At 34.8% G+C, this 25119-nt stretch overlaps 1 protein-coding gene, 1 long non-coding RNA gene and 1 pseudogene across 5 annotated transcripts in view; 2 read left to right on the top strand and 1 right to left on the bottom strand.

The window, feature by feature from the left end:
* Positions 1-25119, top strand: part of SPIN1 (spindlin 1) — a 211735-nt gene that overhangs the window by 53592 nt on the left and 133024 nt on the right. The gene's annotated exons all lie outside the window — the stretch shown is intronic.
* On the top strand, positions 11011-12549 carry LOC141555075 (WD40 repeat-containing protein SMU1 pseudogene; annotated as a pseudogene).
* Positions 20580-24923, bottom strand: LOC141555071 (uncharacterized). Its single transcript, XR_012486062.1, has 3 exons — positions 24735-24923; positions 22164-22281; positions 20580-21057 (listed from the first exon to the last, which is right to left on the bottom strand). It is a non-coding gene; the product is annotated as an uncharacterized LOC141555071 (long non-coding RNA).

Raw genomic sequence — 25119 nt, 5'->3', positions numbered from 1 at the left:
TTGCTCAGGTGGAAGTAGCATCGGTGTGCTAAATTCTAGTCAGGCCAATATAGTTGATTTATTGTGTTTACCTAAATTTATGGTGGTTAGTTACAAATGCTGGTGATCAGTTTTACAAGGTTTACAAATGCTTACTTGAGCTAGTATGAGCATTCTATTATAAGGTTTGTACAAAGAATTTCATTTTCCAAACCCATCAGACCTTCATAAACTAAATTTAGGTTACAGGTTCAATCTACCTTAGTTAATTTTATAAGAAATCACATAAGCCCTCTCAAAAGGGATGTATGAAAGGAAGGAAAGAAGAGAAGGAGCAAAGAAAGGGAAGATAGGAAGAAAGGAAAAGAAAGAGAGAGGGGGAAAGGAAGGAAGATCTGAATAAATTTGTTTAGTACCTATTTTTTCATATTCACCTGTAATAAACATCCTATCAATCTACTGACCAGTTGGGTATATTTCCTCAGTCATTTTCTGACTGCTCTGCTTCTATCCTTTATATAAGTTGACCATTATCATCATTATAGATTTGTTTCTTTACACCTGAACTTATAGCAGAGTCAGATTGGCAGTCAGCATTTTGTGATCTATAGCAGTAATGTCAAATTCAAATAAAAATGAAAATCATTAATCCATACACAAGGATCCCTGAAGGTCACTTACTGACAATTTTTAAATGTAATTTTTTCTATGTTTTATTATTTATTTTGTTTAAAATTTCCCAATAACATTTTAATGTGATTTAGGCTACATATGGATCGTTATAGGATGCATATTTTTGACACTCCTGCTCTATAAGGTTGTGTTGATAGTTTAGGAGTCTCTAGTTGGGGCAGGTAGATGGTACAGTAGATAAAAATGCCCTGCCTGAGGAAGACATCTTCCTGATTTCAATTCTGGCCTGAGTTAGTAGCTAGTAAGCTAGGCAACCCTGGACAATAATTTATCCTCTTTGCCTCAATTTCCTCATCTGTAAAATAAGCTGGAAAAAGAAATGACAAATAATTTCCAGAAAAATGCCAAATTGGGCTATGAAGAGTTGAACACAACTGAAACAATCCGAATAACTACCAAAAAATTCTCTGTATGCTATTCTAGACAAGAACAATTTCCTTTGAATTTAGTTCTCCTGCCCTGTCTGAGCTTAGTTTAGGATACTAGTAATTAATATCTTCTTTACTGAAAATGTCACATTCAGAAAACAAATTTGCTTCAGATATCCTTTGTACAGCTAGTTGACAGTATCTTTTTCTTTTTTTTTCATCATGTATTTAGTTTAGTGTTAATTTCTCTCCATTTATCAGAAAGTCCAACTAACTCTCCTAAGAACTATAAGAGATTTTGAAGTGTTTTAGTAGGCCCTCCTCCATTTTCTGGGGCTAATATATAAACAGATACCTATTCTCTCAGCAATTATATTGAAATATGAAAACTATTTTTCATAGCTTTTCAATGATAAGCTCATTTAAGAGGTCTTTCAATATCAAAGATTTTTTTAAAAGTTGCTTTTTAGGGCAGCTAGATGGCGCAGTGGATAGACCAAAATCCCTGAAGTTAGGAGGACCTGAGTTCAAATGTGACTTCAGATGTTTAACACTTCTTAGCTGTGACCCTGGGCAAGTCACTTAACTCTAATTGTGCTTCAGCACAAAAAAAAAAAAAAAAGAACTTGTTTCATGTTGGAGGTTTTAACAATGTACTCTCACTTTTTTTTTTATTTCTTTTTTTTACATCTTTTATTGCTGTCATAGTTCTAAGATGAAGTATAGGTAATTTCTAAGTTTCTTTCAGTTTTTCTGATAACTGAAAGATGTACTGATTGTGAGTATTTGTATCCCATGGTATATCTGAAATTCCAAAACACAAATCAATAGGCAAACTAGACTCTTGCCTACAAATGCTGTCTAAAGTCTGTAACATCATTCCTTGTGGAACAGTGTTCATGTACAATAAATGGTATATATTGACTCTACCAAGATGTTTGTTCAGATTTCATGGTTTCACTTGTCAATAGTCAAATGTAGTTCTTTATATGGGCCAAAGTCAACATTTCTTTGAGTATCTTGCTCTCAAAATCTCTCCCTTATTCAAAATGGATTATAACAAGGAATAAATCACTAAGAAATGCTTTTCCCATGGCAGTTTAGCAACTATGGATGCTTTCTAGTTTGTAGTAAGGTATACTTGTTTATACTTGATGAATGATCACCACTAAGAAATGATATACCTTTACTATCTTTCCTTCTTTTCTCCAGAGATAAAAAGTCAATAAAGACAAGTTCAAAATGTTTTGTTGCTATCTTTGTTGAGTCATTTCAGTAATATCCAAAACTTTATGACCCTTTTTGGCAAGGCACTGGAGTAGTTTGAATTTTTTTTCTAACTCATTTTACAGATGAGGAATTGGGGTATAAAGAATTAAAAGACTTTCCCAGGGTCACACAACCAGCAAGAATCTGAGGCCCAGATTTTAACTCAGAAAAAGGAGTCTCCTTGTACTCTTAACCTGATGTACCACTTAGCTGCCAACTCCAAAATTTTATTGGAACTTAGATTCTCCAAATATGTGGCATAAGTTAGTTTTTATTTGCATACATCAGGCATAAGTTTCATATTTCTTGGTGACATCTGTTGCCATTTTGGACAAGTAAAATCTGTTTCATCCTCAAACATTGAATCCTTTCTTAACTCTTTTTTTACATTCTATGTCCAAAATCTTCTTTAGAACTTTCATGGCCATGGAGTTACATGTTCTGAGTAGTACCAACCACTTTCTGATTCTGTATGTGGGATCAGTCACAGTATAATATAATATTTCATTATAAAACTCCAATTTCTGTCATTGTTTCAACAGTAAGATTCCTTCTGTTCACTGGAACATGAGCTGTTCTGAATCACTTCCTTGCTTAGTTATTGCTTGTCTCAGTTCTTCATCTATCTGATCTTGCTGTCTGTCATCCAAAGACAGCTAAGGCGTAAGATACAGTGAAATAAGGTTCATATATGCACCTAGCATGATACTTGGTGAAAGGCCCAAGCTCTCAGATATATTTTTATTTTATCATCATCTAAATCTATTGTCTAGATAGCATGTACACTTTCCAAACCTTGTTTTAGAATCATTAATTTTGTTGTTCTGGGGCCTTCAAGATAAGACATTTGCATTCACATTATTGGCCTTTAGTGTATGCTGAAGTCATAAATAGAATTGCTATCTATTTCTGGCATGCCTCATCCAATTTGGCACTGGTCAAAATATAAGTCAATGGATTATCAGTACACACTTAGAATTTTGCTTCATACAGATAGTCTTAGAATTTTCACAGACAAATCCCCTCAAAGCCAAAAACTTGAGCTCATGGATGAGATTATGAGTCTCATTATCAAACCTCTGCTGATGAATGAAATTAGTCATTGAAGCCCTCAATCTCTTTGGAACAAGATCACTGCTATACCTGTTATCTGTGTAGAGAATAAAAAGATTATCTGAATGTGCATAGTTCAATATTAGTCCCTATGTAAAGCAGTTGATTAAGTATGAAGGTTTTTACATTTGTCCATCTCTCAGTCTCCTTTGGACTTTGTTGGTTTTTAAGTAATTTTTGCATTTCTTACCTGATTTTGAATCTTTTAATTATATATGCATAATTAAAATACAATAGACTTCTAAATGAGGATCAAAAGGAGTATACATATGTCTCATCTGGGCAGAATAACTTTACAAACTTTAACATGAGCTATATAAGAAAAATTCATAAATATAGAAAAACAGAAAAATTAAACACATCTTTTGCTAAACCACAATACTAATTAAATTATAGTCAATAAAAATATTTAAAATAATGATTCAAACTAAATGATATAATCTTTATAAGGTATAAGTCTCAAAACAGTAAGCCATTTTGTTGAAGAAAATAATAATATATTAAAATTTAGGAGATATAGATAACACTATCTGCCTATTTTCCCTTCTTAGTCATTAATGTGAAAAAAAAAATTATTGACAAAATTTTGGTTATATTTTTACTGAATATTCACGTACCCAAGGAATACCAAGATCTCATTAAAAGTTTAAATTGTAATAAGCTTAAATCTTCACTAAAACTTTTGGGATACTTTATATATGTATGATGAATGGGAGAAGGCTGAACCAGGAAACAGGAACCCAAAGTGGGAGGACTGATGTTAAATTGTCACTGCAAGAAGTCTAAAAATATCTGAAGCTGACATATCCCTAGAGATCTTCCTAGTATTTATTTTAACAAAGAAGGTTGTAAGATAGCTAAAGTTGACAGGATAGAAATGAACTTTTGGTCTCAAAGGCACCAGTTATTCCTTTTCCAGGCTTCTAACTGTACTTCATGAAAACAGAAGGCAAATGAGGTACACCAACAGGACTCCAACCTCAGGAATAATTGCCATTTGGACAACTTTACTTTTTCATATTGCCTGTCTTTTTTTTTTTTTTTCCTATTTAAAATACCTTCATTTTTAGTGGCATATGTAAGTGTAGTCACAACCAGAAATATTTCTCTTTGCAAAAATAATTTTTCTTTCATCTTTCCTTCTTTTTAATTTTAGAATAGTAGTCCATTAGTCTAGATGTCTTTTAGAACAATGCTTTTTCTTTCACCTCCTCCAATACTACCCCTTTTTTTTACTTTCTTCAAATAATCATTAAAAAAAAAAACTATATTTTTAACCAATGAATTTCTTCAGATCCAAAAATTTCAAAATAATTATTCTATTTTTATGTTGAATTTTGTCTCTTGTTATTTCATTTTTTTCTTTAATTTTGACATTCTAAATCCTATTAAATTATTTTTTGCTTTAGTCTCTCATAAGTTGATTATTTCTTTTATAAATTGACTATATTCATAAATTGCTTATACCGGCAAAGTACCTGGTTTCGGTGTTGCTGAACAAAGCCAAAGAAAATCATGAAACTGTGCTGAGTCCACTGAAAATTAATATTATATTAAATCTCAATAGGGCCTTCATAGCAAAAAGACAATCATCTTAGTCCTACTAATTGATTCATTATCAAGAGTGCTCTTAAGTGTAATGTAATTCTCTATTTTTAAACTCTGTTTTTTAAAAATATATTATTTGTGTATATATCTCAGCCACTTCTACATCTCCCCTTCTTCTCATCTTCCCTTTTATCAAGGGATATCTATTAAAACTACAGGGAGAAATGGAGATAGCAGTGTAGGGCAGAATATATCAAAGACTGTTTCCAAAGAAATGAGTTGGATGACTTGATTCCTCCTAGTGTTACTCTCTGGTTATCTGATATTATATATAGCAGTAATAACAGTAGTAAGGTAAAATGGTCAGAGTAAAGATGAGAGTGAATGGCTCCATGGAGGGCAGAACTGAGTGGATTATCTCATATCCCCTTTCATAAGCTTTACTGATAGATGTTTTCTCTGTTCTCTTAATGATATGCAGGCAAAATGAATCTTCTAGAGTATCATAACCAGGACTCTTTCTTTTCCTGGTTCAGATAAGAAGTGGTTCCATATTCCTCCTGCTCTCCTCACTCCTTTCTTTGAAAGAGCTTCATCTGTAGAGTTTCGTTTCCTGAAATGTAAATTCTTGAAAGAGACAGCTGTGGAATACTTGAGTTGAGATTAACAGTTCCAGAAACAGGAGATACTGGCTGAATCTAGGTTCTGCTACTCATCACATTCTTTACTCTTTCTAAGAGGAACTTATTCAAACTCCACCACTACTACCTCAGGGTGGTACTCTACCTCCTGATTCCTCCACCTTAGTCTCCCTAGGCACCAAATAAAAAGGTTTAACCAATGATTTTGGGGGTCCTTTCTTCCATTTTCTCCTATTGACACAAGTTCATGAACTTATTCTCTTTTTTTTCTCTCATTTCCCAGCCTTTCTGTTAGATCAGCTCTCCATCCCAAGAAAATGAAATTTTAATTTTCTTTTTATGCTTTTCTCTCTACTAGAAAGGAATACCCTGTTATCATGATTAATTCAATTTAAAGTTGGGGGGAAATTTTAATCATCCCTAAGGTCCACTTTTTTTTTTCTTTTCAGTTTTAGTCACAATCACTTTAAACCCTCCAGTTAGAAAAAGTTCCTAACATTTAGACTTCTGCCTAAATTGTATTCTCTAACTTTACATTTATATCTTCTAGTTAATCCCAGGTGTCATTGTGCTTGAGGCAAAATTTGGTTTATTGGAAACATCAGTTAATGAAACAGCAGATTATTTTATAGTGTCTGTGGATAATTAGGCAAAAAATCAAATATTGGCTGGTACTGTAGTGATTTGACAAAGTTATGCAACAACTTCCCTCTCCAGAAAATGATAAATTCTCACTCTTGCAGAAAATTGTTCCCTAGAGTTTGTATCCAACCAGCTTTCTCTCTTCCTGAGCTTGAAGAAACATAACTCCTAGGGTCTTCAGTGACAGTCCTTTCTCTCAAGACAGCCTTACTGCATATCACATAAAATAACCAGATTAATTTACTATCAAGTTAAACCTAGATAACAAATTACAATGCAGGCACGATATTAATATGAAACAAATAAATAATATAGAAAAATAATAAAAGCATGAAGGAATTAATAATATGTGCATCAGTGAATTCAAATTTCATGCATTAGTGCCCATCACATAAGTATTGTCATTATTATCTGACATGTGTAACTGTTTTCTAAATTTCACTTTGGACATCCTAAGTTATTTTGGTTATTGGCTGGATATTATTTGCTCTTCTGTAACCTGCATATCTATCTATCCTAATACCAATTCTAATTAATGGAATAATGGATAAGTTGATTATCATCCTACATGATTATTAGAATTATAATTCTAAACCTCAGTTTATAGAGGGATTAGTCTGCCTAAAATTATTATTAGTTCTTCAGTATGCAATCTGCTTCATCTGCAATGTCTGTTTCTGAATCACTAACTTATTATATAAGCTTTGTGTGACTGGAAGGTACTCCCTAATTTGAAGTCAGCTGAGATGAATGGCCATTAGTCTTAACATGCACATAGAAAGTCCAACTAACTCACTCAATTAGCAATAAATGACTACGAGGAAACATCTTTGTAAGACCCCCAGAAGACTCTAGACCAATTTTGTAAACAGATAAGTTGCCCATTCTCTCTACTACCAAATATAAAAAAACTTTCCAATGATCTGCTAACTTGTGCATCCCATGATCACTGAAATTTCTCAGCAGAATTTGACTGCTTTATTGAAGACCTTCATAATGTATTCAGGCATTATTTTACTTTTTTCAGATTTCTTATTGACTGAAATAGTAGGTAGGTGGGCAACTAAATGGCCCAGTGAATTGATTGTCAAACCCAAAAATAGGAAGATTCATTTTTCTGAGTTCAAATCTGGTTTCAGACAGTTAATATCTATGTGACCCTGGGCAAGTCATTTAAACTTGTTTGTCTTAGTTCCTTATCTGTAAAATGAACTGAAGAAGGAAATGGCAAACAGCTTCATTTACTTTGACAAGAACTCAAATGGGATCACAAAAAGCCATACATGACTGAAACAACTAAACAATAAAAGTAATGAAATGGTAAGCTTCCTTTAACTTTTCTATTTTTTGAGAGGTGTACTAGATTTGAGATTCTGCCATTTCTTCATCTCCAAAGGCTTCAAATCACTAGGAAGTAAATAATAATAATAAGAAAATAAAATGTTATGTCAATGGCATCATTTCTGGTGAATTGGATGCAAAAACTAGAAAAGCCACATGTTAACTCCACAGATATTTTTGTAAAGTAAAATGACTTACAATACTAGAGTATTGACTAGGTAATGACTGCCTCTTATTGGGGTGTTTTCCACCTTTGGTATCCAACTGATCCATCTAAATCTCTTACTTCCTCCTATCTTCAGTCCCTTTTAATCTTCAATATAAGATTTGGTGAGCTGAAAACCCAAAAGATCAATTTTCTCATGTGTCCATTTTGCTCTAAAGTTCATCTTCTTTGATCTCTACTTTTTCTCATTTTAATCACTTTTTCATTCACTTTATCTCTTCTTAATGTGTCTAATCTTAATCTTAGAGTGTCAATTAATTTTTTCTTCCCATAGTTCCTTCAATTGCTTGGAGCATGGCCCCTTGAGTTAAATGTCTTAACTTGTCCTATTGTCATTTCTCTACTTAGCTGATCATATGACTAATTCTTTAGCTATTGCTAAAGAATTATATATCACTATATTATCAAGGCTTCCACTAACAGTTTTAGTGACATTTAAATGAATTCATTATATTGGCCAATGTTTTATTCTGCTCCCCCGCCCTTTTTTTTTTTTTTTTTTTTTAACAAGTAGACAACCTAAGAATATTTCACTACTTTATACCCTGTAGAATGAGAACAGCATTCCTATCCTTGAGTACTTTTATCTTGCAATTGTTATCATATTGGATACTATTCTACAAGGGTGATATCCCTTTTTGGTTGCTTGGGATTATAAGTCAGCATTTCCAACATAGACTAATAGAGGAATCATTCATTGTTCATAGGATCAATGGTGGGCATTGGATTAAACCTTCAGTTTCCATGATAGCATGATGTACTACCAAAATAATTTTTTTCCCCACAATAATATGTCTAATCTGAGAGCTAGTCATTTTTTGGAACCAATATTATAGTAATAGTTGAGTTTTCTCATACCTATTTGTTTTGGTCCACAAGGACCAAAACTTAAAAAATATCTTTCATAACTAACCTCTAGTCTAAAAGATGGGAGTGAGGAAATCAGAATAAGAGACATGGCATGTTGGACTATTTCTTTTACTTGTCCTAATGTATGAGGCTATGTCAAGTATCATTTAAAGTTTATTTTTATTTCTTTGTGACCTCATATTCTGGTACTAGCATCTACATAAATAAGAATGTGGTTTCTACAGAAACAAAGTTATCCTGTGAATTTCTGCATTTCCTCATTGTCCAATGGGGGACTTTAATCTCAGTATTAACTTTATTATAGTCTACTATACACCTCCATTCACTATTTACCTTTTTTTACTAGCTAACCTAGAGAATAATGACTAATTATTTTCCTAATTATGATTTCTTATTCTTTAAAAAAAAATGTCTATTATTGATGAGGAATAGATATTACTTCTGAAATCTAAATCATCCCTAAAAACTTAACTGAGTGTGTGACCCTGGACAAGTCACTTAAACCCAATTGCCTCAGGTGGGAGAAAAAAAAAAACCTGATGATTGATCTTTTATGTTACAGCTTCCCAAACTCTCTTAGTTCTTTGTTCAAATACTTCTTGCTGTGACCTCTAGTATCTCCTCCCTATCATACCCTCTCACTGATAAGTCATCTATATAATGCTATAAAAGGGAAGAATGTGTCCATTTAATCCAAATCTTGTCTTTATTGACTATGGTATACTACCCTTGAAATATCCCTCTGGCAGTCTACACAATGTATACTATGTTCCTTACTATTTGAAAACAAATTGTGCCTCACCTAGTTTGGCTTCTACAACTGCAAAGAACATATTGCTTAAATTAATAATAATTTTTAAATATTTGTCATGTCTTTTAATCTCATCAATCATTCTGAAATATTTGGAAAGGATCTCCTTATAGGTTCAGTCTCAGTATTAACTTTATTATAGTCTACTATAAACCTCCACTCACTATTTACCTTTTTTACTAGCCAAACTGGAGAATAATGACTAATTATTTTCCTAATTATGATTTCTTATTCTATTGTATTCTTGGCTATAATTTATATTGTCTTGATTTCTCCTTATCCACCTCTCCCCCACTCTTCCCCAAGTTGTTTTTTCTATTGCTTGATCTCCCCCTGAAGACTAGGCCCTCTGTTCTCCAGAAGGTGTACATATTTATTCTGAGATAAAATCTTCACTCTCTTTTGGAGTTATTATGGCATTCTCTATTTTCTACTACTACAAAGAGGGACCAGAGTGTAGTTTTGTCACTGTTTGTCACTGCCTTAATCAATATCTTCTCTATTTGTTCAGTACAATCCATTTCTGACCTTTCATTATCTTTATTCATATCCAAATAAATCCATTGCATCATGACTATTTTTAATAGCAACTATATTGCTTCAGAAATAGCTTTCGGGGGCAGCTACGTGGCGTAGTGGATAGAGCATCAGCCCTGAATTCAGGAGGACCCAAGTTCAAATCTGGTCTCAGACACTTAACACTTTCTAGCTGTGTGATCCTGGGCAAGTCACTTAACCCCAGCCTCAGGGGAAAAAAAAAATAGCTTTCCATGGCTTCCATTTGTATGAAGAATGGATTGATGCTTCTCCCAATTACAAAGTATCCCAGGAACAAGAGTATCTTCTGGTAGTCCTCTGCTTTATGCTGCTACTACTTTAATGGTTTAAGCCAACATCTCCTCTCCACAAACCAGTCCTAGTTTTCTAATCTCATCTTGACCTAGCCTGAAAAATCCACTACCCATTTAGTCAATTCTCAACATCCAGGATATATCTGTTTCCTCTGAATTTTGATATATTTAACTTAACTCTGTTGTGTTGTAGGCTGTGACTTTTAAGGTAGAAAATGTTTCCTCATATTCTCTAAAGAATTTGTGATTAAATAAGAAATTATGGGATGTAAGACTCATTAAGGGTTGTCCTTGTTATGAAATGCTCCTAGCAGTGGGTCACTAGACTCACCTTTCATCGAGTCACTGTCCTACTTTCTTTAAAATAAGAATTTGCTGTTCTAGCATTATGTTTGAGCTACTTGGCTTAAAACTTCCAGTAGAACTTAGGTCATTTTGGATTGGGTCAAGGACAAGACTTCCCAGGAGAACACTTCAGGGAAACTCAAGGAGATTCAGAGAGCCAGGATTCAGTGGATTCACGAGTCCAACAGATTCATAAATCTAAAAGGAAAAGCCTGTTCGTGGACTTCCAGGAGATTCACATCTAAGATTGAATTCTGGAAAACCCGCCCCTCACATTCTTATAGTTTAGTGGCAGGTTTCTGAGAGAGTCAAGATGTCTATTGAAATCGAGTCATCTGATGTTATACGTCTCATCATGCAGTACTTGAAGGAAAATAGTTTACATCGAGCCTTAGCCACTTTGCAGGAGGAGACAACTGTGTCACTGAATACTGTGGACAGCATAGAGAGTTTTGTGGCAGATATTAACAGTGGACATTGGGATACCGTTTTGCAAGCTATACAGTACCTGTAATTACCAGACAAAACACTGATTGATCTCTAAGAACAGGTTGTCCTGGAATTAATAGAACTTCATGAATTGGGTGCTGCCAGATCTCTTCTAAAACAGACTGACCCTATGATCATGTTAAAACAAACTCAGCCAGAGAGATATATTCATCTTGAGAATCTCTTGGCCAGGTCCTATTTTGATCCTCTTGAGGCATATCCAGATGGAAGCAGCAAGGAAAAAAGAAGAGCAGCAATTGCACAGGCTTTAGCTGGAGAAGTCAGTGTTGTACCTCCATTTCGTCTTATGGCACTGTTAGGACAGGCTTTGAAGTGGCAACAATACCAAGGTTTGCTTCCTCCTGGTATGACTATTGATTTGTTCAGAGGCAAAGCATCTGTAAAGGATGTGGAAGAAGAGAAGTTTCCTACACAGTTAAGCAGACACATTAAGTTTGGCCAGAAATCACATGTGGAATGTGCTCAATTTTCTCCAGATGGCCAATATCTGGTCACTGCCTCTATTGATGGATTCATTGAAGTATGGAACTTTACAACTGGAAAGCTTAGGAAGGATCTCAAGTACCAAGCACAAGACAATTTTATGATGATGGATGATGCTGTACTATGTATATATTTCAGCAGATACAGAAATGTTAGCAACTGAGGCCCAAGATGGAAAAATAAAAGTGTGGAAGATACAGAGTGGACAGTGTTTATGAAGATTTGAAAGGGCACAAAGTAAAGGTGTCACCTGCCTCAGTTTCTCTAAGGATAGCAGTCAAATCCTTAGTGCCTCCTTTGATCGAACAATCAGAATACACACTTAAAATCTGGGAAAACCTTGAAGGAATTTTGTTGTCACTCTTCATTTGTTAATGAAGCTATTTTTACTCAGGATGGACATTATATAATCAGTGCATCATCTGATGGCATTGTAAAGATTTGGAATATGAAGACTACTGCATGTTGAAATACTTTCAAATCTCTTGGCAGCACTGCAGGTACAGATATCACAGTCAACAGTGTTGTCCTCCTTCCTAAAAATCCTGAGCACTTTGTTGTGTGTAACAGATCAAATACAGTGGTCATCATGAACATGTGAGACCAGATTGTCAGAAATTTCAGCTCTGGTAAGAGAGAAGGTGGTGATTTTGTCTGCTGTGCCTTCTCACCACATGGTGAATGGATCTACTGTGTGGGTGAAGATTTTGTACTATATTGTTTTAGCACAGTAACTGGCAAACTAGAACGAACTTTGACAGTTCACGAAAGGGATGTGATTGGCATTGCTCATCATCCCCATCAGAATCTGATTGCTACCTACAGTGAAGATGGTCTCTTAAAGTTCTGGAAACCTTAATTTCATGATTTCATTTTGAGTATGCAACTTAAATGGAAACATTTTTGTGCTACTTTTTTTGTTTTATTTTTTTAAGGGGGGAAATTGCCTAAAAATGCTATGAGAGTAATTTTTGCTAAATTTCTCATTTAAGTAAAATTTTGTATATTTTTTGTATATTTTTTAAAAATATTAGCGGATCTGCTTCTAAAGAAGCAGATACTTAGTGAATAGTATGTTTTCAGTAATCCTGTACCTAAAGAGTGAAACAATGTCATTGCTATAACAGGTTCCACTCCTTTTGATTATTTGTAATGCTAGTTAATATGTGCTTTCCAAAGGAAACTTGTAAATAATGAGTGAGCTCTGATTTTCCATCATTGTTAATTAACCATTTTCAGTTTTTGTTTCTTTGAAATGCTTTGATAGAATAAAGTTTACCACCTGCATAAGGAAAAAAAAAAAGAATTCTTGGAAACCCACAATCCCACACTCTTGGAGGCAGAGTGATCCATTCCCACCTCTACCTTTGTGCTGGCTGGAGGCTTTGGATTCAGAGGGAGCTGGAGAGAAGATTTGGAAAGAGACATTAAAGGACTAACTCCTGGCTGCATTTTGGGATAATTGGAACTGAAGTGAAACTAAGGCTGCCTCCAGAAGCTCCCCAAGAAACCTCCTCCCAGAGAACGATTGTATTCTAGAGAAATAGAACACTATATTTTGGTGCCCAACGTGGGGCAAGGACTTTTGCTTATTCTGACTCTGGCTGATTCTGAGCCCTTCAGAGAGAGCTAGCCGGTACTTTATATTTTGGTGTGAACAGGGACAGACACGATCCTGATTCCAGTGGAAAAGCCTCCAGTCCAGATCTCAGTGGAAAAGTCTCTCTGACCCAGAAATAAATGTGAGTAACAAGGAAACTTTGTTAAAAGAGCTAAAGTAGAATTTCAGCAAAATGGGGCAAATTTTTAGAAAACAGCCTTTTGTGTCTGTTCAAGGAAAGTGTTTAGAGAGCATTATAAAGGTTATGAAAAGCCAAGGATTGATTGTGATTTTGGAGGAGATCACTGAACTTTTAAAAACTGTGCAGGTCATATGTCCTTGTTTTTCTCTGGAAAAAGAATTGGATCTAGAGGAATGAGAATTAGTAGGAGAGGAACTAAGTGAACAATACAATTCCAAACCAAATTTAATTTCCAAAGATACACTTCATACATACAATTTGATTCAAGTGGCTTTAAGAAATTATATAAGTGTTAGACTAAAGAAAAAGAAGAAAGAGCCAGAGGGGGAGAGGATCCAACTAAATTAGATAAAAAGAATGAATCAGATAACAATGAAGTTAAGTACAATTCTGAGCAACAGGAGCATTTCCCATCTCCTCCCTCAATTAACCCTTCAGGGGTGGAGGAAGAAGGAGCAGGGGAAGAGGCAAAAACACAAACAGAATGGCCTGTTAAGCAGCCTGTGACAAGATTAGAAAAAGCATTGATTAAGGCTAAGAGAGAGGGACAGGATGTAAGTGATTTTATACATGCATATCCTGTAATTGAAGAGATTGACTTTTTAGGTCAAAAAAAGAGAAGATATACTCCTTTTGATTTGAATAAAATTAAAGATCTGAAAAAAGATTGCACCCTTTATGGGGTTACATCATCTTATGTTAAAATGATACTAGATGGTTTGTCTTATGAAATCCTAACCTCGAATGATTGGAAATCCATAGCTAGGACATGTTTAGAACCTGGACAAAACTTGTTGTGGCTTTCAGAGTTTCATGAATTATGTAGAATTCAAGTCAGATGCAATATGAAAACAGGAGTTAACACACAATTCACTTTTGACCAACTAGCAGGTGAAGGTCAGTATGGAGAGAATTCAGAACAGCTTTATTATCCCATAACAGTGTATGAGCAAATTTCTAAGACTGCAATAAAAGCTTGGGGTTCCCTCCCCTGACAGAAAGATCGAGGGGAGGCTTTCACAAAAATAGAGCAAGGTCCCAATGAACCTTTTGTGGATTTTGTGGGACGTCTGCAAACTGCTGTCAAAAGAACTATTGGAGAAAATGCAGCTACAGAAATAATGACCAGATATCTGGCTATGGAGAATGCCAATAAGGTTTGCGAGAGAATTATATGGGGATTAGACAAAGATGCTCCTTTAGAGGAGATCATAAGACGCTGTGCTACAGTGTGAACAAATACTTTTTACACCCAGACTATGATGAACATGAAAAAACAGGGTCTCTCCTGGCAAGGGACTTCTAGAGAAACTCATCGATGTTTTCAATGTGGAAAAGTTGGACATCTAAGAGTTCAATGTAGATATGGAGACAGAGTGAGAAGACAGGGTGAGAGAAGACCTAAAACCCCATGTCCAAAATGTCACAAGGGCTTCCACTGGGCCTCTGAATGTAGATTGATCCAGGGAAATGAGAGGTGGAGCCTAGCTCCAAGATATCAATCAAAAATTAGGTGAGGTATGATGGCAATTGAGGTTACAACCAAAGAGCCTTTGGAAGGTCAGGATTCTGATTTGATCAACCAGCAGAAAAGCAATCACATGGCAGAAAGGGATTACTTGATCAGTCAGCCAAAAGGCAATCAAATTGCAGAAATGGATTACACTTAGGGAGAATACAGGCCTTTTAAACAAACAGGGCTGTGCCCAGTGCAAACACCTCCAATGTAATTGTCAGATGATAAGAGATTTAGAAAGTAGTAAATAGGGGCAGCTAGGTGGAGCAGTGGATAGAGCACCAGCCCTGAATTCAGGAGGACCCGAGTTCAAATCTGGTCTCAGACACTTAACACTTCCTAGTTGTGTGACCCTGGGCAAGTCACTTAACCCCAGCCTCAAGGGGAGAAAAAAAAAGTGGCAAATAGAAGGAAATTAGATAGGTTAACTGCCTGGGAGAGAGGGTTTGCTTGTATTTTAACAGACAGAAGGAAACAGAAAATAGCAAGAACCTTATGTTTCAGCAATGAGGAATCTCTCCCTCTATTTTCCTCATTTTTAAAAGTTGCTGACTAAGATTGCAACTAAATTTCCTCTTAGTTATCCTTTCTTCTTGGACAATATAAACAGCTTCTCTCTCTCCCTACTCCTCTTTTCCCCTTCTTCTCCCCCTCATCTCTCTCCTTTCTCCTTCTCTCCCTCCTTCCCTCTCTTTTTCCCTTCCTCCCTTCCTTCCTCCCTCCCCCCCTCTCTTTCTCTATTTCTTCCTCTCTCCCTCTCATTCTCATTCATATACATATATATATATATATATATATATATATATATATATGTTTTTTTTTTATAGTTCTTGCTATTTATGATGAAAATATGTGACCAGCAAAGTCATATGATCTTGCCCTGTCCCTGAAGGTATAACTGCATTAGTCATGTTGATGAGGTTTAGAATTGGGGTAACTAAATGAAATTAGGGTTAATTGAGGTCTAATGGCAGATTCAGGGCACAGGGAGTCAAATAGAGCTCCCCTGCAACCCCTTTGGATTCTCAAGGATACAGAATAAAATGAGGTCTAGTGGCGGCACAGAGTCCCCTGTAAAGGAATTTACAGACCAGAAAACTTAGATTGATAAAGGAGGTTTATTATGGGGTTTGGAAGTAAAGTTAAAGTCTAGTTAGTAAAATGTGAAGGTAGAAGTAAAAGGGCACCAGAAATAGGATTCCAGTGGACAGAGCTCCCTGACAAGCCAGGTGTAAGGCTGCCATGTTAGGAACCTCTGCAAAGAGAGAGCTCCAGTTTGGCTCTTTTATAGCTAAAGGGGCTTGTGGGTGGTGTCCCAAATTGGCTCAGATATGGTGGGAGCTGGGACAGGGCCAGATCTCCTATTGGAATTCAAAAAGGGGTTTTGACAGGATTTGTGAATCAAAGGTCCTAGCTTCTTGAATTGATAATGCATCAGCTAGGAGGTGCTGGGAATCAGAAAGGAATAAATCAATCTGAAAGGATTAGTTTCTTAAAGGGAGCACAACCCACATCAATGTTATAAAAGAAATCACAGACCAAAAGACAAAACCAAAAATAATAATAAAAAGTTTTAGAAAAAGTATATTTCCATCAGCATTTAGACTCTATCAGTCCTTTCTCTGGAGGTAGATAACATTTTTCATCATAAGTCCTTTGGAATTATCTCGAATCATTGAATTGCTGAGAAAAGCTAGGTCATTCACAGTTGATCATTGCCCAATATTACTGTTTCAGTGTATACTATTCTTCTGGTTCTATCCATCATTTTGCATCAAGTTGTATAAGTTCCTCTAGGTATCTCTGAAAGCATCCTGCTTATTAGAAATGTCCTTCTGTAATATTTTTTATAAGCAACTCCAATCCTATTTTCAAATCTAAATTGCAATTGCTGTGCTGTGTTAAGGCATCATTTCCATTCATAACTGGTTTCCAAGATGTAAATGCTCACCCTTAAAATTTAACAATTAATTCTTCCTAGCTGGCTCAAGGTAGCTATAGGACACCCATACTGTGAACCACTTTCCAAGTACACCTTATCTGGAATTGCTTCAGGTATTCTTGAATGTACAAATGACTTTGTTAATCCACACAATTCATCCTTAACAGATGACCCAGACTCCATTTCCATGGTTACTTTTCTCCACTTTCCCCTATTCTCTTACTCTGATCTAGAAGTCTATAACATCATCCTCATTAAATACATGTTACGCCATATATCAGTCATCTCTTGAGAATATCAGTCTCTGTAAACTGATAATATTTTTCAAGTATCTTTCAATGTACTCTCAGTTCTAATTGATTCATTTTTAAAAGTTTTTTAAAGTAGTCAAGGCATGGAAGTGAAATGGCTCTGGTTAACATCTTCCATCAATTTAGCCTTGACATTTACATGATTTTCCTTACTGAATTTCTCTCTTTGTCCTTTTAATGAATGTATCACAAGACTACTAAAAGAGTGGAACTTTATCTCCTGCTTTAATTGTTCTTTCTTTACAAGCAATATACACTTATTTACCTTTAAACAATTTCTTTGTCTATTTCTTGAGTCAAATGCCTTAGTCATTTGATTTTTAGTTAGAAAGATTCTTAGTAGGAATGATAAAATTTTGCCTCCTTACTAGAAAGCCATTCTTTTTCTTTTTAAAGAATTAATGGGAAAAAAAAAAAAAGAATTAATGATGTTTTGTGCCTAAAAAAAAAAATCACTTCCTAATATATCAATTCCCATTATACCAACTTCCATCGAATCCAGTTGTAAAAAAAAGATTTCAAACAAACAAAAAAAAAAAAAAAAAAAAAAAAGTTGATTAAATCAATCAATATGGGAAATTTTGGGCACCTATATTTTCCTCACCCTTCTCTTGATGTAAATAGCATATATTTCTTCCTCTTTGGGCTCATGATTGACCATTGAATGTTATTGTTCTTACATATAGTTTTCTTGTTTCTACTTTCCTTGTTCTTCACTTCATATAAGACCTTCCATATTTCTTTGAATTCCTCATATACATAATTAAGTTTTGGGCAATAATATACCATCACATTCATGTAATATATTTAGCCTTTCCCTAACAGAAAGACACATATTTGTTTTCCAGTTTTCTATTACTATAAAGAGTTTGAATGTTTTGAGCCTTGGTATATACACTTACATGTGTGGGGTAATTGATTCAAAAGAGTTTAGTTACTTTTCTTGCATATTTCCAAATTGTTTTTACAGAATGGTTGACCCAATTTCAAATTCAAAAATAGTGTATTATTTGTCTCTTTTCTCCTCAGACCCACCAAAAAGAACCATGGCCTAACCCTGGCACAATACCTAGTACACAAGACATGGTTGTTGAATGAATCAGTGAATAAATTGATTATTTGGGTGTGAAGAAAGACTAAGAAGTATTTCTCTTTCAGTCCTGCCCAGTAGGTTTTAGTGCCTTCTCCTATAAAATTACCTCTCTTCTATTCTGAATGTTTCTTGCATATATATGTGTATAGATAGATAGATAGATAGATAGATAGATAGATAGATAGATAGATAGATAGATAGATGTAGTACCTACTTATGTCCATATTATTTTCCTTAACAGAATGGAAGATCAGGTGTTAGGTTCTTACTAAGTACTAATGAGATGAGATATTAGTTCTTACTAGGTGCTAAATCGGTACTTAACAATTCTCTAATTCTGGCCTTTAAAGGGAGTTTTACCCCTTTGAACTTCTGGGGAGGAGCTTAATGTTTAAATGGAGCAAGTTCATTGGTAGACATAATCTTCCAACAAGCCCTTCACGCCCATTTTTTGGGAGGATAAAAGAGGGCAGCACTCTGGAGGAGAAGGAGTCTCTACTCTAAGTCAGAGTTGGCGGCTCTCTACAGGAAGAAGAATCTGGCCAAGAGATTGAGTTGAGACAGCAGATCTCCTACCAGAGAGCAACCGACAGTTTCTGAAGATAACAGAACTTTACAATCAGGGATTGTTTTTTTCTTTCTTATTTGATTGACTTCTTAAATGTTTTATTAGAAAAAAAATTCTAATTGATGAAAATTATTTATTTTAACTATATGCATTTGTTTATATATAACAATAGATTGAGGGTTCCATAATTTGTAGTTTGGCCCATCTGTAGTGCAGGCTTGTCATTGTATATGGCCTGAAGGTAGGCAAAATAGCCATTTCTGGCCTCTTTTCCCTCTATTCTTCTCCAAAATACACTTTTATTCCCCGACTGCACCCCACATTTATGAGGGAAACTTTTAAAGCAACTGTTATTACTGTGCCATTGTTGTGGGAAGTTATCGACTGTGCTCCTCTCTTCCTAACTATAGATTTCTGGACTGTTTCTGACTCTCCAAGTGCAGGGCAAAGTGCTATAGGACTTTGCATTTAGAGATTACAGAAAAATTCATTGTTCCCCTGACAGTGGCTAGGGGTCACTGAAGCAGAAAGAGCTAACACTTCAATAAATCTTAAAAGAAGCGGTTCTTTTCTTCTCCTAAATGTGATATGTAGTTCCTTCCCCCCACCACAGGAACATCCTGTGAAGAATAGAAAAGACATCCCCCATTTATCTCAGCAGATATGTGGCCACTAGAGCAAGGCCTCTTCTGGTGACCATGGGTCAGAATCTTTCTCCTCCAGATGCCTCTTCTGCTTCATGCTTCTTTATTTGAGTAAAAAAATTACTGAACAGCAATAGTGATAGGAATATTTCCAACCTTGAATGAACCTTGTAAGTTCAAGAGGATGAAACTTCTAAGTTCCTCAGTCAGTGCCAGCTACAATAAGGGATATATACAGTTACTTGCCGAGCTTCTTAGAGAAGATGATAACTGAAAGGAAAATAACAAGCTTAGCGTGGGCATCTCTTGAGATGGTCTGGGATTCCACTATAATTATTTCTTTGTAGACTTTTAGTTGTTATCCAAAAAGAAAACTATAGTTTTGTTATTCTGAATCCTCAAAACATGGACTTTGAAGGAATCGTTCTTTTAGTATAGAGCCAATGTAAAATACACAGTTAAAATTCTTTCTTTTAGTTTATTAAACATTTATTAAACACTTACTAAGTGTCAGAGATTTACTAATATTTGTATTCTTCCTAAGAATACAATATAAATAGAAATATTTTACGAATCAACTTTTTGGGAACACATAATAAGAGGAATAAGTTACTTGTTTATTTTATTTGTTTTTTCTGAACTTAAGAAACAAAACAAGCCTTTCCATAATATAGAAGATTAGGAAGGAAAAAAAAGAGAGAGAGAGGACTGCATATGTGAATCTTTGTGTTTTAAGGACAGTGATACAGGATCAATCCCATTAAGTTTATAGAAAAATTAATTTTAAAACAAAGAAACAAAAACAACATTAAACCTTGAGAACCTTTAGCTGTCCCAAAGAATTAATCCCAATAAAATAGGCAGACTTTCAGGAAAAGATAAGAACTAGAAGGTTCTTAATAATTCCTCTAGAGTGTGATGTAGATTTTTAAAATTTGGATAAAAATTGAGAAAACCATTATTAAAATTATGAATCATTGCTATGGAGGAAAATGTACAACGGGTAAGAGAATACAAAGACTAGAGTGATGAAAATTGGAAAAGGGTAATAGTTGCTGATCAAAATAGGTTTTTTTCTCATTCAAGGCTATTCCTAAAATGCTTATCAGAAGTCCAGTTAAGACTATGGCCATCTTCATTAGATAGTAAAATATTAATCCCACCTCGTATAATATTTACTTCTAGTGGACCTAGAAATCTGTGTCTCCACTGGGGAAGTAACAAATTTTCATAAATATATTGAAATACTGAGAACTGTTTTTAAATTATAGAAATCCCTAAATAAGAATAAAAACTGCAATAGGGTCTTATGCAATGTTACATATCATTTAAAGATAATGAATATATACAAGTGAAAGGGATTTACTTACTTCAATGGGAACTCACCTGATTTAATACTTAGAAAAAACTAATGAAGAGCAGAGTCAAAATGACAGAGTAGCCAGAAGCAGTACAGCTGATCTCTCCTCCACAAAATTCCTCCAAACAGACCTAGAAAATGCCCCAGAATGAATTGTGATGGTGAAATTCAGAAATGGTCACCATGAGTCATTTGTCCAGACCAGGCTAACATAAGGAGACAGACAGAGAGGTCTGCAGATACTCGAGAAAGAATCAGTTCAGGAGTTATCTACAGAACATTTCAGTAACACAGAGAAACTTTTCATAAGGGTTTCCAGACAAACCAGAGCATATTCAAACCCATATTGGGGCACCATAATGGGCAGCTTCATCCTCCACCACCCAAGCCTGGGTCACAGATCCAAGCAGAAGTTCACAGGTAGGGAAGCACTGGTTGGTAAGCTGAGAAAGGAAGTTCAAAAGCAAGCAGTTACTGTGTGGTTCAGAAGCCAGGAGTAGAGATGGCTCTCAGTTCCATCTTCTAGCTCAATTTGAAACCTATAGAGGAACAATCAAGGAAGACCAGAACAAAGGGAAGTCTATACAGTTATTTATCCTTTCTACATGATGGGGTTTAGGAGCACAGCATCCCCAGAATTTGGAAAATCACAGAAAAAAAATTTGGCCCTCCCTTTGTACCAGAGAAATCTGATTTTTTTCCCCTCATTTATGGGGTACTTACTGTACCTTATTGTAAAATTTGAGTTAAGTATTTGATCATAGGCTATAGAGAGGTCAATGTTAAGTAAAATTTTTCTGTGTCATCTTCTAGAGTGTCATTTATGGTTTCTGCAAAACTATTTTTAAAAATTCCCACTAAATCTCTTATGCCAGTCTGTGATATATTGAAACTATGATGGGGAAAGTCACAATGTGGAAGGGATAATTGTAGTTCTGTCACTCTGAACCAACAGTTTTCTAGCTGAATGATCCATGATGAAACCATCAGCAGTCTACTATTGCTTAGACCAAAACCCAAGTTAGGAACTTGCAAAATTTAGTAGAGGGAAAAACTGTAAACTTACAAATCCAAGACTATCCCTAAGAACCTAGAATAATATGAAACTCAGTACCTCAAGAAAACAAGTGGGTCAGCCCAAACCTTCCTCTGGAAATGTGGCAAAGCTCAGCCCTAACATCAAATTCGAAGTCAGAAATTCAGCTGAAAAAATGGCAAACAAAAATGATTATCCTACCTTAAAGAGTTGAGATTGATGGTGCAGCTAGGTGGTTCAGTGAATAGAGCATCAGCCCTGAAAGCAGGAGGACCTGAGTTCAAATTTGACCTCAGGCACCACTTCCTAGGTGTGTGATCTAAATAAAATAAATAAGTCGAGAATGATGTCAAGGAGGCTCAACACAAACCCAGATTTTTGAAGTCAATCAAAGCATCAAATATATATAGAAAGAGAGAGTTTGGTCACAAACGCTCTATAATTCCTAAAAGACATAAAATAGTATTTAAAATTTTTCCTTTTAATTTTCATGGATTAAATAAAAGAGCTTAAGTAAGATTTGGGAAAGAAAAGAATTCTATGGAAGAGAGAATTGGAAATGGAATTAATAACTTGGCATAAGAAGTACAAAATCTTGTCTAAGTAACAAACTCTCTAAAAATTAGAATAAACCAACTTTTTATGATTTTCCCTAGGACATTGGAATTGGGTCATAAAAAGCCAGAGAATTTGAAAAAAGAAAGTGAGAAAAAGAATTTGGCCTCTTTCTTTAGTCAAGAACTAAGGGCCACATAAAATAAAATAAATAAACAAACAAATAAGCAAATTAAAAAACAAAACAAAACAAAAAACCCCACTACAGACCCCTTAAGACAAACAGCAGTGATGTGTTACATTTTAGCAAATGCTTTTGTTTTTACCTAATTGTATCTACTGCCTGACTCCCTGAAAGTGGCTCATATGCTATAGATTTTGGAATGTGAACCCATAATGTACCTTACCTTTGAATATGGAGAAGCTGTAATCACTGTGGATGACCCATCCCACAAATGGGGATAGTTGCTCAGATGAATGCTACATATATTCATCACTGAGGTCACAGATTTAACAAAGTATGGAAATACAAATTTATTCAATGGGCAGAAATATTATATTTTAATAATTTCAAAAATATTCTAGAGCAAATAGTAACAAAATAACCTCCATTAATAGTTTCCAGTCCTTTAACATCTATATTTTAGTCATCTAATCTCTCACTTAGGGCAGAGGGGGAATAGGAAGAAGGAAATCTGCTATTTCACTAATGTAAGGAATTCCTTCCACAATTTTGGGTTCTGAGAGAGAAGTGACTTGCCCATGGTCACAAAATAGATGTAAAAATATATGTTTTATCATTTTGTCTAGAGATTGAAATTTGGATACATTTCTCTTTTTTTTTATATATTTCATAGAGCATATTAGTAGAAAGCAAGGATTTACAGACTTAATTTTCACTGATTAAATTTTATCACCTGTATTTTTATAGCAGTATATAGAAAAGAAATAGAAAACTTTCTTTTAGAAGAGAAATTTAAGAAACATTTAGGAGTATCTAGCAAACCCCTATATAATTAGGGGGTGATCTTAAGATAAGGGTTTTTCAGTATTGCTATAAATTTAACTGAAAGGACCCAAGGTATATAGGAATAGGATCAGGAACATATTTTAATTTTGAGCCTATGACAATAAGCATTATCTTTAGCTCAGGGTATATGATGGTTCTTAAAAGGAGAAATTTTACAATAGCTCACATTTATATAATCTTTAAATTTTACAAAATACATTACTCTCAAATATTCTGTAAGGTATTTCTGTATTTTAAGGATATATGAGGATGGACAGCTCTTGGACATATCCAAATGTCTGTAATACAGAAAGCCATTTCAATGCCACTAGTGGCTGATGTTCTTCCTCTTCAAGTAATTTTGTGTTTATTTATCTGAAAGCATCTTGTAATTCCCAGTAGAATATTCACTCCTAAAAAGCATTTCTTTTTTTTGAGGCCCTAGAGCCTACCATAATACCTTGTGCATAGTAAATACTTAATAAAGGCTTGTTAAGGTAAATTGAAGATGACATGATATGGAATTGATATAGGCACTTAGTGTCAGGGTTGTGGCAAAACACAAAAGATTCACAAGTATAAATTGACAAATACTTAAATACAAAGTGATAATCTATAACTCCTATTATATATTCCCTGGGTATTGATGCTTGAAACACTAAAACATTTAGAGGGACTATTGAATAGGCTTTTCATCTTCAAATTCACTTCTGTCTTGTCTGAAAAACTCCCTCAAGATCTATCTTCTGACAAACCAGATAGTTCTTAGGCTTCTCCTCCTAGTGTGTGAGACAGTGAACCCAAATTAAAATAAGAGATTTAGAGTAAGAAAAAGCAAAAAGGGATTTACTACAATCTCATGAGAAAGGATATCTGCTAACTAACAGGCTGTCAGTTAAGGGAGTGCCAAACACAAACTACAAAACACAAGATTAAATAGAAAAGAAGCCCCCACCACCACCTTTGGCTTTTTCTCCCATTGTCTAGGGGAGTCCAGGTTTAAACTCTAAACACAGAAATCTATCCCAAAAGCAAAAGAATAAATTGTCTTTAAAAGAAGTGCTTAAATGCTAATTAAGAAGTGGTGGTAAACTGGAGGGGAATGTTCATTCAAGATAATTGAACATCTGCAATTTTTTAAGCTGTAGCTCAACTTGTTATTGCAAAGTTTCAAATAATTAGAGCATAAGTCAAAGCTACATTCTTACCAGGGTCTTCACTCAGTTTATCCTATATAATCCCTCCTCTTTATTTATGAGCTTTTGAAGCCCTCTCACACCAATCTTGATACATTTCCTCAAAGCATCTTGTTCTCATTCTCCAAGCTCTCTGGGTCTGCTTTGTCCTTTTCTTTACTGGGATCCATCCAAATTAGGAACCAAAGAACCCGTTTTCAGTTTGCTATAAGAGGAAAAAGCAGGGACATGATTATAATCACAGATTTAACCAAGTATGGAAATATAAATTTATTCAATAAGCAGAAATATTATAATAATTTCCAAAATGTTCTTAAGCAAATAGTAGGAGTTTCAGTACAACAAAATAATCTTCATTAATAGTTTCCAGTCTTTCAACATCTATATTTTATCATCT

The sequence above is a fragment of the Sminthopsis crassicaudata genome, chromosome 1, assembly GCF_048593235.1.
Source record: "Sminthopsis crassicaudata isolate SCR6 chromosome 1, ASM4859323v1, whole genome shotgun sequence".
Classification (NCBI taxonomy): Eukaryota; Metazoa; Chordata; class Mammalia; order Dasyuromorphia; family Dasyuridae; genus Sminthopsis; species Sminthopsis crassicaudata.
Note: the sequence above shows the minus strand (reverse complement) of the source record. Positions and strands in the feature narration are given on the sequence as shown.